Below are 16,507 nucleotides of genomic sequence, written 5' to 3'. Positions count from 1 at the left end.
CAAGTTCATTCCAGACTTGAGCCAACTTTCAGCAACACTCAGAAAGCTGACATGCAAAGATGTATCCTGGTCTTGGTTAAAACAACACCAAAGAGCATTTAATGCCCTGAAACAGATAATTGCCAGTCCACCAACTCTCAGATACTATGATGTTCACAAACCTGTAACTCTTTCTTGTGATACTTTGAAATTTGGTCTTGGTACAGTCATTCTTCAAGAGGGTAGACCAGTAGCCTATGCATTCAGAATTCTAACCCAAACTGTGATGCAGTATGCGCAGATAGAGAAAGAGCTCTTGGCAACTGTGTTATGCATGTTCAGCGTTCCATGATTATATTTATGGCCGCTCATTTCAAATCGAAACAGATCACCAACCTCTAGTCACTATTTTGAGAAAGCCTATGCATACAGCTCCAGCCAGATTGGAATGCATGATGTTGAAATTGCAAAAGTATAATTTCAATCTTGTTTACACAAAAGGCAAACTTTTTTATCTTGCTGATACTTTATCCAGATTGCCCAGAAATACCACTGAACAGCATGAAAATGAGCAACTTGATTTTGAAGTCATGGAAGTGAGAATTTTTTTCTTCCACACAAAACAAGCGAATAAACCACCAGCAAATCCAGTTGACTTCACAATAATGAAATAAAACAAATAAAGTAATTGGAACCACAACAAATATTTATTTCCAATACAAACACAAGTTAAAAACTTTTCCCTGGAGGCTTCCTCAGGCGTTAAACACTAAGAACAAGATTAAAGTAGCTTATATGCTTAAAAACAGTCACATGACATATTAAATATGTAAATCAGATACAGTTATGCTTGTGTTTTAGCAAAGGTTTTAAAGGGACAGTGCCATTAAGACCTGGTAGTATATGAGCATTCAGCCAAATTATCCACTTCATTTCTGCTTGGTCAGTTTTCAATATCACATCACCACCTCGTATTTCTGCTATGCATACTTCCAGTATGGCAAATTTAAACATATGGCTATCACCATTTTGTAGAATATGTTTATTTAAAGCATTCGTGTTCTTCTTGATATTTATCTCTGAGACATGGCTACAAATGCATTCTTTTAATTTCTAGTTGGTTTTCCTTATATAGTGTGAACCACATGTTATACATTTTGCCAGATATACAAGGTTCTTAGTATTACAGTTTTAATGTTATATTTCTATTACTAGCTAAGTGACTGGATTTATCCGTATTAATATACATGCAAAATTTACAATTTCCACATCTATATGTGCCTTTTTTAATTTGTTGACTATTGAATCATATCTTAGGCTGCTCCTTGTAGCATAAGATGTTCTTAAGGTTCTTATATTTCTTATATGTGAAGAGAGGTTGTTCACTTATAATATATTTAAGTTCTGGTTTGTCCTGCAGAATATGCCAATGCCTAGAAATTATTCTTTTAACAGCAGATGTATTTTTATTATATGTTAATATACATATTAACTCATCCAGTCTTTGTTTGGTTGATATATCTAAGTTGTCCCTAGAACTGAAAGCTTTCCTAACTGTATGACATTGAGTATCACCATATACATGCATCACCTCATTATAATTATATCTGCGATCAACAAAATCTTTCACAGTTAGATTTATTTGGTTAACCATATTTGATTCAATAGTATTTAGTCTTGCTATTTAAGGAATTGGTTCTTAATGACATTCTTAAAGGTGTGGCCTGGGTGCATGCTATTTCTATGTAATAGGCTATTCCTTTGTATAGGTTTCCTATATAGAGTGGTCTCCAAAGTCCCGCCTTCATTTTTCATTATTGTTACTTCAAGAAAGTCTATTTTATCAAATGACATAGTAATGTTGAATTTTAAAAAATGGTAGGTGTTCCAAATTTATTCATAAAACTTCTCAAACATTAATTGGTCTCCTTTCCATATTAAAAACAGGTTGTCCACAAAATGATGGTAAGTTAAAACATTGTGTAAAAGGGTTACTATCTGCCTGAATGAACTGACTCTCCCATATATACATTAAAATGTTGGCAAACATATTCGCCACTGGTGTACCTATTGCCACCACATGTATTTGTTTATATAATTGTTCCTGAAATAAGAAAATATTGATCTGATATTGTTAATTCTGGTTCATTCCTTATGTATGGGTATCGATTCTGACCTCGGAACAAAGCCAGCCATCTTCCAAGCTCGCGTCAGCTACAAACTCTCAAGCTAATACTCTTACCCAGAATTCCCCTCTCCCTGTTACCTCAGATTTCGTTTGCAGTGTTGCCATTCGGTCATGTCAAGCTACTTCTCTTGAGCTAAGTACAATTTTTTTCGTCATACTAAATTCTAAAAAGTCTCATGGTCCTTTCTGTGACACACAGGCCGAGTTCTCCCCTAGAGGCAGAGGGGGAAACTCACAGGGAAGACACCCTTTTCAGGGCAGAGGGGGTCCACGTAACCAGGGTTCCAGGGACTCTTTCTCTGGCCAATCCTACCAGCGTTCCTGAAGAGTGGCCCAACTGCTTTCCTCTGAAAGTGGTTGGGGGTTGTTTCTCTTTGCACCCTTCTGCCTGGCTAACCATCACCACCGATTCTTGGGTACAAAGGATAATAACCAAAGGTTATCATATTCCCTTTCATCTTTGTCCTGCTCCCCCAACAAACTTACCCGACATTCCACGCAGTCAAAGGGAAGAAGCAGCATTAGAGATATCAAAGCTGCTACGAAAAAGAGTCATCTAAATAATCCCTCCAGACCAGATAGGATCCGGATTCTACTCAAGACTATTTTTGGTGCCAAAGAAAACTGGGGACTGGAGACCAATTTTGGATCTCAGCGTATTGAACAAGTTTGTAAGAGTACAAAAATTCCAGATGGTCACAATACAGTCTATCCTTCTGCTTTTGGCAAAAGACGATTGGATGTGCTCGATAGATCTTCAAGATGCGTACTACCACATAAAAGTGGACAGGCCATCAATAAGATTCCTTCACTTTCGTGCGGGAGCCATTCACTACCAGTTCAGAGTACTGCCCTTCAGACTCTCTACCACCCCCAGCGTGTTCACAAAGTGCATGGCAGTTGTCACAGCTCACTTGCAACTACAAGGATTCCAGGTGTTTCCATACATAGACGACTGGCTCATCTCCGCCCCCACCAGACATCTATTGGAAGAAGCCCTGGCATACTCTCTCCTTTCTGCAGAAAGGCTAGGCATAACCATAAACTGGCAAAAATCCAATCTGACCCCATCTCAGTCCACAGAATTCATAGGGGTCATCTTCAATACAAAGGATTGCAGAGCATCCATTCCAGAGCACAGAATTCTAAGGATAAAGCAACAACTGATCCCAATCCTTTCAAGGGAGGAAATCCACAGCTCATTCTGTTCTGCAGTTGTTGGGTTCCATGGCAGCCTCCATCACTATTGTCCCTCTGGCCAGGTTTCATATGAGGCTTCTACAATGGCTACTGCTCACCCAGTGGTATCCCTTTCAGTACCCTCTTTCAGCCAAGATTCGAGTAACTCACAGGTGCAAACAGGATTTAAATTGGTGGATGACCCACAACCCATCACAATGGTCTCGCCCCTTCTCCCCCCAACAACCCAAGGCTACAGTGACCATGGACGCCTCCCTGATGGGGTGGAGGGGGCTATGTCAGGGACAGACAGTCCAATGTACTTGGTCTGAAATGGAGGCCCATCTGCATATAAATGTTCTAGAGCTGAGGGCGGTGCTTCTGGCGTTGCAAGCATTCCATCCCCTGCTGCCATCTGGGACTATTGCAGTACAATCAGACAACATGGCGGTGGTCTGGTACATCAACAAACAGGGCGGAACCAAATCTTACCCACTCTGTCGAGAGGCCATGAGGATATGGCAATGGGCGATGGCTACCAACCGTTTTCTTCTAGCAACGCACATTCCTGGGAGTTCCAACATGATAGCAGACAGACTCAGCAGGTGTATTCTACAACCACACGGGTAGTCCCTGAATCCCTTGATAGCGGCAGAGATTTTCAACCGCTGGGGTCTTCCTTGCTGCGACCTGTTTGTGTCCCCGACCAACTACAAATGCAGCAACTATTTCGCCCTGATTCCCCCTCCAGGACAGTCACCCAGGGATGCTCTAGTCTATGATTGGCCCTTGGGTCTACTTTATGCATTTCCACCTCTCCCCTTCATTCCCCAGTTTCTGAAGAAAGCCCACCGATTGAAGAGCAAAGTGATCCTCATAGTGGCATTTTGGTCTCGTAAGATTTGGTTCCACTTCCTTTGGCCTCACCTGCTAGATCAACCGTGGATTCTCCATCCAACCCCAGTCTTGATTTCCCATCTGCAGAATCTGATTCACCACAACTTGGACAGCCTGAAGCTCACAGCTTGGCTCCTCCAATTCCCTTGATTATCAGGCAGAATGATCTTTCTTTGCCAGTACGTGACATTCTTATTGCATCTCATAATTCTTCCACCAGAATTACTTATCTAAACAAGTGGAAAAGATTTACTTTTTGGCTGAAAGAAAAGCAGGTAGATCCTTTTTCAGCACCAGTGTTGATAGTATTGGAGTATCTAGCCACTCTTTTTCAATCTGGTCTATCGGCCTCTACCATTAGAGTTCATTTGGCTGCAATGTCTGATTTCCATGATGGTGTCCAAGACTCCTCTCTTATGTCACACAAATTATGCAAGACTTTCATAAAAGGTGTGAATCATCTAAAACCCCCTTTTAGAGAACCTACTCAACCATGGGACCTGTCATTAGTTCTACAAGCTTTGACAATGCCACCTTTCGAACCAGCTTCTTCTTGCAACCTCAAATACTTGTCATGGAAAACCTTGTTTTTGGTCGCCATTACTTCTGCCAGACATATTTCTGAGCTTCAAGCCTTATGCATCAAGAGTCCATATTTGATTTTTCTTAGAGATAGAGTGTCATTGAGAACTAATCTTTCCTTTCTGCCAAAAGTGATCTCTGAAATGTCCATTAATCAAACCATTGAATTGCCAGTTTTCTTCCCCAACTATTCAAACAAAGGAGAGTATTGCCTACATACCCTAGATATTCACAGGCAAATTTGCTTCTACTTGAACAGCATTAAGGCCTCTCGTAAATCAGATCAGTTATTTTTGGCCTATTCTGGACCTAGATTAGGATGTGCTGTTGCTAAGGTCACATTGGCTAAATGGTTGAAAGACTGTGTGACCTTCATTTATAGACAACGTAATATTCCATTACCTACTACCATAAAGGCTCATTCTACAAGGTCGGTGGCAACTTCTGCTGCCTTCCATGCCAGAGCTTCTTTACATGACATTTGTGCAGCTGCAACTTGGGATAATCCTCATACCTTCATCAATCATTACAAATTGTATTTGGCCTCCAGGGTAAGAACATCTTTTGGTTCTATGGTGCTCAGGAATGTCCTTCCATGAGAGCCTCCCAGGAATAAAGGTAGCTGGGGACTCTGTCCCATACGTAAGGAATGAACAAGGATTAACAATATCAGATAAAGAAGTTATGTCTTCCCATAACGTTCCATTTGTATTGTTGATCCTCGTTTCATTACAACCCTCCCTCTTTCCCCCTCCTGTGGCTTCTAGTGGATCTCACCATCCGGTTCTATTAGGTCATTTGACCAGAGTAGTCTCTACCTTCTTTTGACTTGCAAACTCAATTTGAGGTAACAGGGAGAGGGGAATTCTGGGTAAGAGTTTTAGCTCGAGAGTTTGTAGCTGACGCGAGCTTAGAAGATGGCCGGCTCGGTTCCGAGGTCGGAACCGATACCCACACGTAATGAATGAATGAGGATCAACAATACAGATGGAACATTATGGTAAGACATAACTTATTTTTATTTAGTATAACACTTAGCAAATCACAAAGTGTTCCTATATACCTTTGTTCATATTCAGAATATTCTAGTAAAAATTGCTTCACTGACTGTATTCCAAAGTCTATAGGGATCACAGTAAACAATGAGCCTACTTCTAATGTCACAAATAGATAATTGATCAAGTCATTATATACAGCATGCACCCAGGCCACACCTTTAAGATTGTGACTAAGAACCAATGCAAGACTAAATACTATTGAATCATATATGGTTAACCAAATAAATCTGTGAAAGATTTTGTTGACCGAGGATATAAAATCATAATGAGGTGATGCATATATATGGTGATACTCAATGTCATACAGTTAGGAAAGCCTTCAGTTCTAGGAACACCTTAGATATATCAACCAAACAAAGATTGGATGAGTTAGGATGTATATTAACATATAATAAAAATACATCCACTGTTAAAAGAATAATTTCTAGACATTGGCATATTTTGCATGACATACCAGAACTTAAAATATTATAAGTGAACAACCTCACTTCACATATAAGAAACATAAGAACCTTAAGAACATCTTATGCTACATGGAGCAGCCTAAGATATGGTTCAATAGTTAACAAATTAAAAATGTGGAAATTGTAAATTTTGCATGTATATTAATACGGATAAATTAATTCACTTAGCTAGTAATAGAAATATAACATTAAAAGCATATGGGAACTGTAATACTAAGAACGTTGTATATCTGGCAATATGTATAACATGTAGCTCATACTATATAGGGAAAAAAATTTAAAAAATACCCTTTAATGATGCTGTACTATACTTTAATAACACCTTCCTTCACATACTTAATACACTCACTCCCATTCGTATGAAAAGAATCAAAAAGAACTCAGCACCATGGCTCTCTAAGGAATGTAAACACCTGATGAAGTAAAGGGACCTAGCCTGGTCAACCTGGAAACAAAACAAAAATGAACACAATCATGTTAATTTCAAAACACTACATAACAAAGTGACAACACTAATCAACAGAGACAAGAAGTCATATTATTCCCTGCTTCAATTCCAGCATAAAATCAACCCCAGTAAATTTTGGTGGTCCATATCTTCTCTACTTAACCCTGGAAGAAATGGAGAGCACGCTGCATCACCTGATACCTCTCCATCACAAATAGCCGAAAACTTTAATAAGCACTTCATAAAATATATTTCAGACCTACTAACTAACACCCCCTAATGCTGGAACCCCCACCCTTCAATGTATTCAGACACCGAGCCCAGGCCATCAACTACATCTAACCCTGTCATTACTAACCCCCATACTCAACAAAATGTCATACAAACCCCATTCTCATTTCAGCCCATACCCACTGACACCATTAAGAAACTGCTATAAAAACTAAAACCCTGCTCTACTTCAGCTGACAATATCCCCCCATACTACCTCAAACTGGCTGCTAACTCAGTTGCCTACCCAATCAGTATCCTTATAAATAGATCTTTATCTGAATCACAAGTACCTATCATATAGAAACAATCTCACATCACCCCCATCCACAAAGGAGACAACTCTTTTGATCTATTCAATTTCCATCCTATATCCATCTCGTCACCCATATCCAAAATTCTTGAGAGAGGTATCCATCACCAGGTAGTTTGTATTTATTTATTTTATTTTACATTTGTTGACTGGGATAGTCCGACTGGAATCATGTCCATTTTCAGCGGAGGCCCGGGGAGAAAAGTTCCAAAACAAACAATAACATTAAAACAATGAAGAAATTTACAGATTTGATATGTACAAAGAATGTAAATGCAAATTCTCAGGTAAGAGTTTCCCCCAGGTTACAGTCAGGAGAAAAAAATTTACAGTAAATTGACTAGTAATTAACATTTAAGATAAGAGTTAGATAGACTTGTTACAGTAGCAAATCCAGTTTAGAGCCAGATATAGTTTGTCTGGTTTTAAATTGGGTTACGGAGGAGAGCAATGTAATATCAGCTGGGAGTAGGTTCCAAACTCTACCAACAGAGAAAAATCTTTTAACCAAAACCCAACATAGCTTCTGACCTAGCCACAGCACAGCTACAGCCCTGTTATCTTTTACAGACACTGTGAACAAGGCCAGAGATGCAGGGTGCTATACAGCCTCAGTATTCCTTGATCTCTCTAAGGCGTTTGACACAGTGTCTCACCCATTACTTTTGAACACACTGTCTAACTTAGACTTCTCACATAACACAGTAAAATGGTTTCAGAGCTACCTCAAGGATCATAAACAAGCAGTGAAATAGTCCAACAAACTCTCACCCTTTCTCCACAACCCTACTGGAATCCCCCAAAGCTCCATCCTAGGACCCCTACTCTTCAACATTTTCACAAACAACCTTCACACTGCCTCTCACCCTGGGACCCTCATTCTATATGCTGATGATTCCAACATAGTCTGTACTGCTCAATCACTACCAGAACTACTCTCAAAAACTCAACAGTCCTTTACAGCAGTTGAATCCTGTCTAAGAAATGCCCAACTCTTTCTTAATCCAAAGAAGACAAAACTAGTACTATTTCATCCCCAAAACACCTCCCTTTTCACTGATCATTTCAACATCCTTGCATCTGACAACACTGCCAGAGAAATAGTGCAGGAAACCAAACTTCTAGGTGTTATCATTGAAAATAAACTTTCATTTGACCCCCATATACAGCAAAATATAAGGAACACTCATAAAAAATTGGGACTCTTATATAGAAACAAACTTTTTTTTTTACTGCAGCAACTAAAACTACCCTTGCGAAAACATTTTTACTTCCCTCTCTTCTGTATGGTCCCCTATCTTAACTAACTTACAAAATTCTACCCTATGCAAGTTGGAACAGTGCTACAACAAAGTTGCAAAGTTTGCCACAAACTCTAAATATCACACACACCACTGTAAACCACTCCTACAATTAAACTGGCTTGAACTACCCAACCAACTTGCCTTTATTCAGCTATCCACCTTGCACAACCTTATTTTCAAACCTACTGCCTGCCCTGCAGTAGCTAATCTAGTCGTACCTTACACACCAAATCGATCCCTACGATCAGAAGACAAAACTCTCTTAGCCATCTCAAAACCCACAAGAAAACCTAGTCACTCTCTATATTCATACTCTGTTTCTATACATTGGAATTCACTACCTCTAGCTACCAGGTTTATTCCTGGCCTAACCAATTTCAAAGCCTCTTTAAAAAAAATCATCTCAAAAATACATGGCTTTGCTCGTGCATAAAGCCTGCCTAATGCTCAGATCTTCCTCTTCTCTCACATTTCAATCCCTCACAAGACTGCAAGATCCTAAAGCTCTTCTAACTCCTTATCTGCTTCTATACCATATCCTTAAGCTGCTGCTCAGGCTTTATTGCTTCTATTCTTCTTAACTCTCTCTCGCTATATGTCTGCATCACTAACTTTCTGGCAGCTATAATGTTTTAACTGTATAGAACTGTTTAGATGTGTAGTAATATATTACAACATCTTGTAGCAGTTTGCTCTTTCAACTTATTTTTTGTATAGTATTTCTAATGTAATCTTTATTGTATTGGATTATACTGTATTTGTATTGTACTGTATGTGGAGCTTTTCTCCCCTGGCCTCTGCTGAAAACCGTTTCTGTAGACCCAGTCAGACCACCCAGGTAAACAAATGTCAAATAAATAAATAATAAATAAAACCAATCAGAAATTAAAAGAACGTATTTGTAGCCATGTCTCAGAGATAAATACTAAGAACAACACAAATGCTTTATATAAACATGTTCTAGAAAATGGTGACAGCCATATGTTTAAATTGGCCATACTGGAAGTATGCATAGAAGAAATACGAAGTGTCGATTTTGTATTGAAAACTGAACTAGCACAGATGAAGTGGATAATTAGGCTCAAAGTTCATATACTACCAGGTTTTAATGACATTGTTCCTTTAAAACCTTTGCTGAAACACAAGCATAATTGTATCTGATTTACAAAATTAATATGTCATGTGACTGTTTTTAAGTATATAAGCTACTTTAATCTTGTTCTTAGTGTTTAACGCCTGAGGAAGCCTCTACGGCAAAAGTTTTTAACTTGCGTTTGTATTGGAAATAAATGCTTGTCGTGGTTCCAGTGACTTTGGTTTTTTTGTTTAATATCTTCTTCCACACATTTTGATGAGCTTAGAAGTCACACAGCCTCAGATCCAATTCTTCAGAAGCTCATCCACATTATCAGTCAAGGATGGCCGTCGCACAGTATCTTTAAGACAGGAGAACACAGATCACAGACTGCGCACCATGGCAGGGCTAGCCACTCGGTGTAAAATATGGCTGTAGATGATTTGGTCATGCTGACTAATGCCACCAAAAATGGGCATAGGTAGTTAACAGTAATAAGTGGGTTGAGGACCCAGCCTACTTTGACCCACACCAGGGACCCCTGCTAATGGTGGGGTATATGTGCCCCTGCTGGACAGTGAATGCCCGCCATAAAGCCCAGCAGCCCTGGGTCAATACGCTACTGGCTGGCCGGTTTCTAGTTGCTCAGCCTGGGTTACCTGGGATAGCTCTGAGTGAAACCTGGACTTAAAACCAACCAACCTGACAAACATGAACTGCGAATTGCTATGCTTAATGTAGGTTCACTGACAGGACGCAGCTTGGAAGTGGATGATATGATTATACAGAGGAGGCTGGACATCCTATGTATCCAAGAAACAAGATGGAAGGGCAGTGCAGCAAAGCCACTTGGCTTGGGATCCAGAGTCTACTACTCAGGTGGAGGGCAGGCCAGAAATGGTGTGGGAATTGTGTTGAGAGGGAGGCTTCAGGAGGCATAAGGGATATCATCAAAATTAATGACAGACTCATGGCAGTCAGACTCCAGTGTAATGATAGGGCAGTATTCATAATCTCAGCCTATGCCCCACAGCAGGGTTGTGATAGTGAGGAAAAGAGTGCATTCAGACAACAGTTGTAGGGCCTACTAGACAAACTTGATAATGGGTGACTTGAATGCACATATAGGGACAGACAGAACAGTATATGAGGACTGCCTGGGTCCACATGGGTGGGCCAACAGGAATAAAGAAGTAGAAGCCATTCTAGACTTCTGTCTAACAAATGGCTTGATAGTAGCCAATATATGGTTCAGAAAGAGAGACAGTCACAAGATCACATACAAGAGTAGTCGACATGCAATTCAGGTAGACTTCCTCCTAGTAAGGAAAAGACACTGGGGCAGAATCCATGATTGAAAAGTCATCCCCAGTGAAACAGTCAGCCCACAGCATAAACCACTAGTTGCCACAATCAGCTGCAAGCAGTGGTCAGAGAAGGCTCTAAGGTCAACAGAGACTAGGCTGAAGACCTGGAAGTTGACTGGAGAGAAAGTACAACAGTTCAAGGAATTACTCAGGGCTCTAGCACCCCAAGAAGAGGAGGAAATAGGTGGAGTTGAAGAAGAATGGCAGCACCTAAAAAAAGCATGTGTTAGGACTACAGAAAAGATATGTGGCTGAGCCAGGTATGGAAATAAAGTGCAAAAGGAAAGCTGGTGGTGGAATGTAGAAGTCCAGGAAGTCATCAAAAGAAAAAAGAAGTGCAGGAAGAAGTGGGAGACAGAAAAGACTGACCAGGCTAGGAAAGACTACTGGTTGGCTAACAAAGAAGCTAAGAAAGAAGTTGCAATAGCAAAGAATAGGGCATCAGAGGCACTGTACCAACTTCTGGAAAGTGACTCAGTAAGGGTCACAAAGAAACTATATCAGGTTACAAGGCAAAGACAGAAAGATAAAGAATATAGTCAAACACCCTTCATAAGGGATACCAGCAACAACCTGCTCACCAGCCCAGAGGACATCAAAGGCAGATGGAAAGAGTATATTTCCAGCAGCTTCTGATTGAAGAAAACCCCACAGAAGCTGTACTGCCCCAGAAATAGCCTACAATGACAGAAGAAGAGGAGCCCACCCTAGAAGAAATAAGAACAGCACTAAGCAAAATGAAGTCAGGGAAAGCAGCAAGCTCAGATGAGGTCACAGCAGGTATGATAAAGATGCTGGGTGAGACAGGGGAGAAATGGCTCCTGAGGGTACTAATAGCAGTGTGGAGAGAAAGGCGTATCCCAGATGACTGGAGAATAAGTATACTCATGCCAATGTACAAAAACAAAGGGGACATCCACAACTCTGGGCAGTACAGAGGCATCAACCTCCTATCACATTGCATGAAAGTTCTGTAGAGGATGATTGCTAAATGGATATGCAGAGTAGTAGAATGTAAGATGGGATATGAACAGTTTTGATTCAGATTAGGATGCAGCACAACTGACCCAATGTTTGCATTGAGACAGATAATTGAGAAGAAGCTAGAGATGAGGAATGAGTCCAACTGGGCTTTCCTAGACTTGGAGAAAGCATATGACAAGGTCCCAAGAAAGCTGATCTGGGAGTACTGTGGTGGTTTGAAGTCACAGAAACATTGGTAGAATTAGTGCAGGCTATGTACAAAGACACAATGACTCAAGTATGAACAGTGTGCGGCCTCACAGAGGGGTTCCCATTGAGTGTGTGTGTACATCAGAGCTCAGCTCTGAGCCCACTGCTGTTCATACTGGTGATGGACTACATTAGCAAACAGGTTGGAGGGGATGGAGCAACAAAGCTACTGTATGCAGATGAGTGGCAATACAGGCAGACTCTGAGCTAGAACTTCAGAAAAGGATAGGAAAATGAAATTCAAATATGAAGGCACATGGGATGAAACTAAGCACAGATAAGACACTGGTAATGGCAGCAAATTGGGGAAATCAGAAGAAGCTGAGAACAGAGATAGAATGGAAGATAGTGAAACAGGTAAACAGCTTCAATTATCTGGGAGGAGTAGTTGAGGAGAAGGGTAGCCTGAATGAAGAGGTCAAAGCTAGAATCAGAAGGGCTGCAGCCAACTGGCATAGAGTATCAGGTGTAGTCTACGACAGAAGAATGCCAAAGAAGCTGAAAGGTAAAGTGTACAAGACAGTGATGTGACCAGTACTACTGTATGGTACAGAAACCTGGGCAGTAAAGACAAAACAGTTGAAGAAGCTAGAGGTGATGGAAATGAAGTGCCTAACCAAGGTGGTAGGATGCACACTGTGGGACAGTCGAAGAAATGAGGACATAAGAGCAGAAGCCAAAGTAGCTAAAATTACAGAAAACAGCAAAGACAACAGATTATGGTGGTTTGGGCACATGTGTAGAAAAGCAGAAGACAATCTGGTGAGGAGGATTTGGGACAGACAGGAAGAAGGTAAGAGGAAATGAGGACATCCAGGAAAGAGATGGATAGATTGTGTGAAAGAAGATCTGCGACAGTCAGGCATAAGTGTTGAAGAAGGCAGGAGTGTGGCACTGAATCGAGAGAGTTGGCAATAGTTAACATGATACCCCACCCCATGTAGAAAAATGGGAAAAAGGGGGCTAATGATGATGATGGCCGTCAAATCCATCTTGTTTACCTCAAGACCTGCAACCATATTTTCCTTACAGAGATGAGATTGTGTTTGACAATGGTATCATCATGAAAGGTCCAAAAGTGATTGTTCCAAAATCCTTACAACAAGAGTATATTACCATCTTACATCATGGCCTCCCAGGAACTGATTCTACCAAAAGAAGGGGGGAGAGGACTAGTATTTTGGCTTCTATGTCAAAGGATATTGACAGAGTACTTTCAACTTGTTCTGTATGTAATAGTACTAAGCCACATCAACAGAAAGAACCACTTCAGCTAAACCAGATTCCTGAACTACCTTGGTTGACAGTAACTACAGACGTTTTCGAATGGAATGATCAACATTACTTGGTGATAGTAGACTCTTATTCACATTGGTTCTAGATTGACCTACTTCCTAATCTAGCTTCCAGTACTGTCATTACTAAGTTGAAGTGTCATTTTGCAGTCCATAGTAGTCCGCACAAAGTTATTTCTGACAATGGTACACAGTTTACAAGCAAGCAGTTCATGAGATTTGATGAAGAGTGGGACTTTATTCATGTTACAAGTAAGCCTGAATACCCACAGTCAAATGGTTTAACAGAACATGCAGTTCAAAGTGAAAAACAGAGAAGTTGGAACGAGAAAATAGTGAAGTTTTTCTGAATCTCCTGACTCTCAGAAATGTTCCTTGTGATAAACATCTTGGTTCACCTGCACAACAGCTTTTGTCGAGACAAACCAGAATCATACTACAAATTGGTAGCAATCTGTTGATTCCCTGTTAAGAACAACAAAGCAGTGAGAGCTCAACTCATGAAAAGGCTTTTGTCCCAGAAGTCCTACTATGATAAGTCCAGCAAACTGCTCAATCCATTACAACAAGGGGAGATAGTGAGGATGCAGATAGCAAAAGGTTTTGATCGGATTGCAGCCATGAAAAATGTATGTCCGGAGCCAAGATCATACATTATGGAATCTCAAGGAGTTGAATTTAGGCAGAGTCGGAAACATTTAGTACTGGTGTCTGAGCCACTATTGCAGTATCTTGCCTGTGATAAAGACTCTAGATCTCAGAGTGAGTCATCCAGTGTTGCAGTTCCAGAGGACTTTCCATTAAATATCTGTGTTCCTGAGAAGATTCCCAAGAGTCCTCAAGTAGATTGTTCACCAATGACTGTCCCTGTTGCTAAATCCAGTCCTAACTACTACATTACTAGATCCGGTCGCATTTCCAGACCATGTTCCAGATACATGGCAACTTGAACATGCGTGTTATGTTTATTTCTTAGTGTCTGTATAATTGCATGCCTATTCAAATATCATTGTTATTGTAAGACAATTCACTAAAGAGGGAGGATGTAGATCAGAGTATATACGTACCTTTAAAAAGCGTTCCATGGGCTTGCACATGTGTATAAATACTGAGCACATGCAAGCTAGACTGCCATTTTGTAGAGAGTTGTTGAGATGTAAGCTTGCATGTATATGTTAGTCTGTCATTTAATCAGTTTGTTTATATTTTATGTCACTGCTATCTATGCTGATGTGTTTCTATGTAATAAAGCATATAAAGAAACTACGCCACCTGTTCGTCTTGTATGATAACAGAGGATGAGTGACACTTGGGATGCCTAAGCCTGTTTAATGGGGAGCCCCCCAAAATCTGGAAAAGTATATTAAGCATCCTTTTTATTTATTTATTTATTTAATAATTTGACATTTGTTAACCGGGTTGGTCTGACCTGGGTCGAGACCCCTTTTCAGCGGAGACACAAGGAGAAAAGCTCCACAACAAAACAATAGACAATAAACAGTAGTAGATAACAGTTATAAGATTACTGAATATGATTAAAAAGTAACATTTATAAAGTTACTAACAGGATAATCAAAATATATACATGAGAATACCAAGAAATTATAGGCTATATATATATATATATATATATATATATATATATATATATATATATATATATTGGATATAAAAGTGTACACACCTCTGTTAAAATGCCATTTTTTTGTGATATAAAAAATGAGACCACAATAAATCATTTCAAAACATTTCCCCCCTTTAATGTTACCTATAACATAAAATCTGTGGTTTCTGTATTTTTGTGTCCTTGCAATGCAAAGTCAGTAGTGCATTAGTGCAGTGGTAGCATTATTGCTTCACAGCTGCATGTTCTCTGGTTTGATTCTTGGTTGGGGTGCCTTCTGTGTGGAGTCTGCATGTTCTCCCTGTGTTTGTGTGGGTTTCCTCTGGTGTCCTCCCATCTTACAAAGACGTGTCTGTCTGGAGTGTTTCTCCCTGGGCCTCAGCTGAAAATTGGCTTTTGTTCCAAGTCAGACTTTCCTGGTTAACAAATGTTAAATAAAAATGACAAGCATTTGAATTTCAGACTTCATATTCTTCAAAAAGAACATGATAACACAAAAGCTTTTATTCTAGCAATTTTCTAAGTTTATAAGATGGATATTTGAAATTTCTCCCTATTTTTGGGACTGTATTCCCCCATTATTGTCTTCATCCAGGTTTTTTGTGCTAAGGTTGAGAGCTATGGTAAGAACTGAATTCACTGAATATGTTTCGGGGCTGTATTTCCCCATTACTGGCTTTGTCCGGGTGTTTTTTTCTAAGAGGTTGAGAACTATGATGAGAACTGAATTCACTATGTTTGGGGACTGTATTCCCCCATTATTGGCTTTGTTCAGGTGTTTTGTGCTAAGAGGTTGACAGCTATGGTGAGAACTGAATGCCCTAAATGGTAGCCATTTAAGTTTCAGTCTTCCTCTTTTTCACAAAACAGCTGATTTGGCATAATGGTATGTTGCTCTGACTGTTTTGCAGAGGGTCCTGGGTTCAAGTCTTGGCAGTGAAATGTATGGTGGTAACACAGCATTTTATTCCAGCAAATTTCTAACATTATACAAGCAATGTTTAAAATGTGTCCCTGGTTTTTGGGCTTTTGCCCCTCCCCCCTCAAATAAAATTTGGCTTTCCAGATTTCTTGTACTGCAAAGTTCAGAGATACAGCTGAGTGAGTAGATTTTACAAGGAGCTGAGAGCTGCAGAGGAGGAACAGCTTAGTGCTGCTTATGCTGAGTCTGCTTGCATTGTTAATAGCACAACAGGTAGTGTACTTGCTTTTGATGCAGAAGGCTGTGGGT

General features: G+C 40.0%; 1 protein-coding gene across 1 annotated transcript in view; it reads left to right on the top strand.

The window, feature by feature from the left end:
* The window catches only part of ARSK (arylsulfatase family member K), a 1,632,787-nt gene that overhangs the window by 1,544,257 nt on the left and 72,023 nt on the right, over positions 1 to 16,507 (top strand). The window lies entirely within an intron of this gene.

The sequence above is a fragment of the Protopterus annectens genome, chromosome 2.part2 (genome assembly GCF_019279795.1).
Source record: "Protopterus annectens isolate FY-2018-M chromosome 2.part2, PAN1.0, whole genome shotgun sequence".
In the NCBI taxonomy this organism is placed as follows: domain Eukaryota; kingdom Metazoa; phylum Chordata; order Ceratodontiformes; family Protopteridae; genus Protopterus; species Protopterus annectens.
Note: the sequence above shows the minus strand (reverse complement) of the source record. Positions and strands in the feature narration are given on the sequence as shown.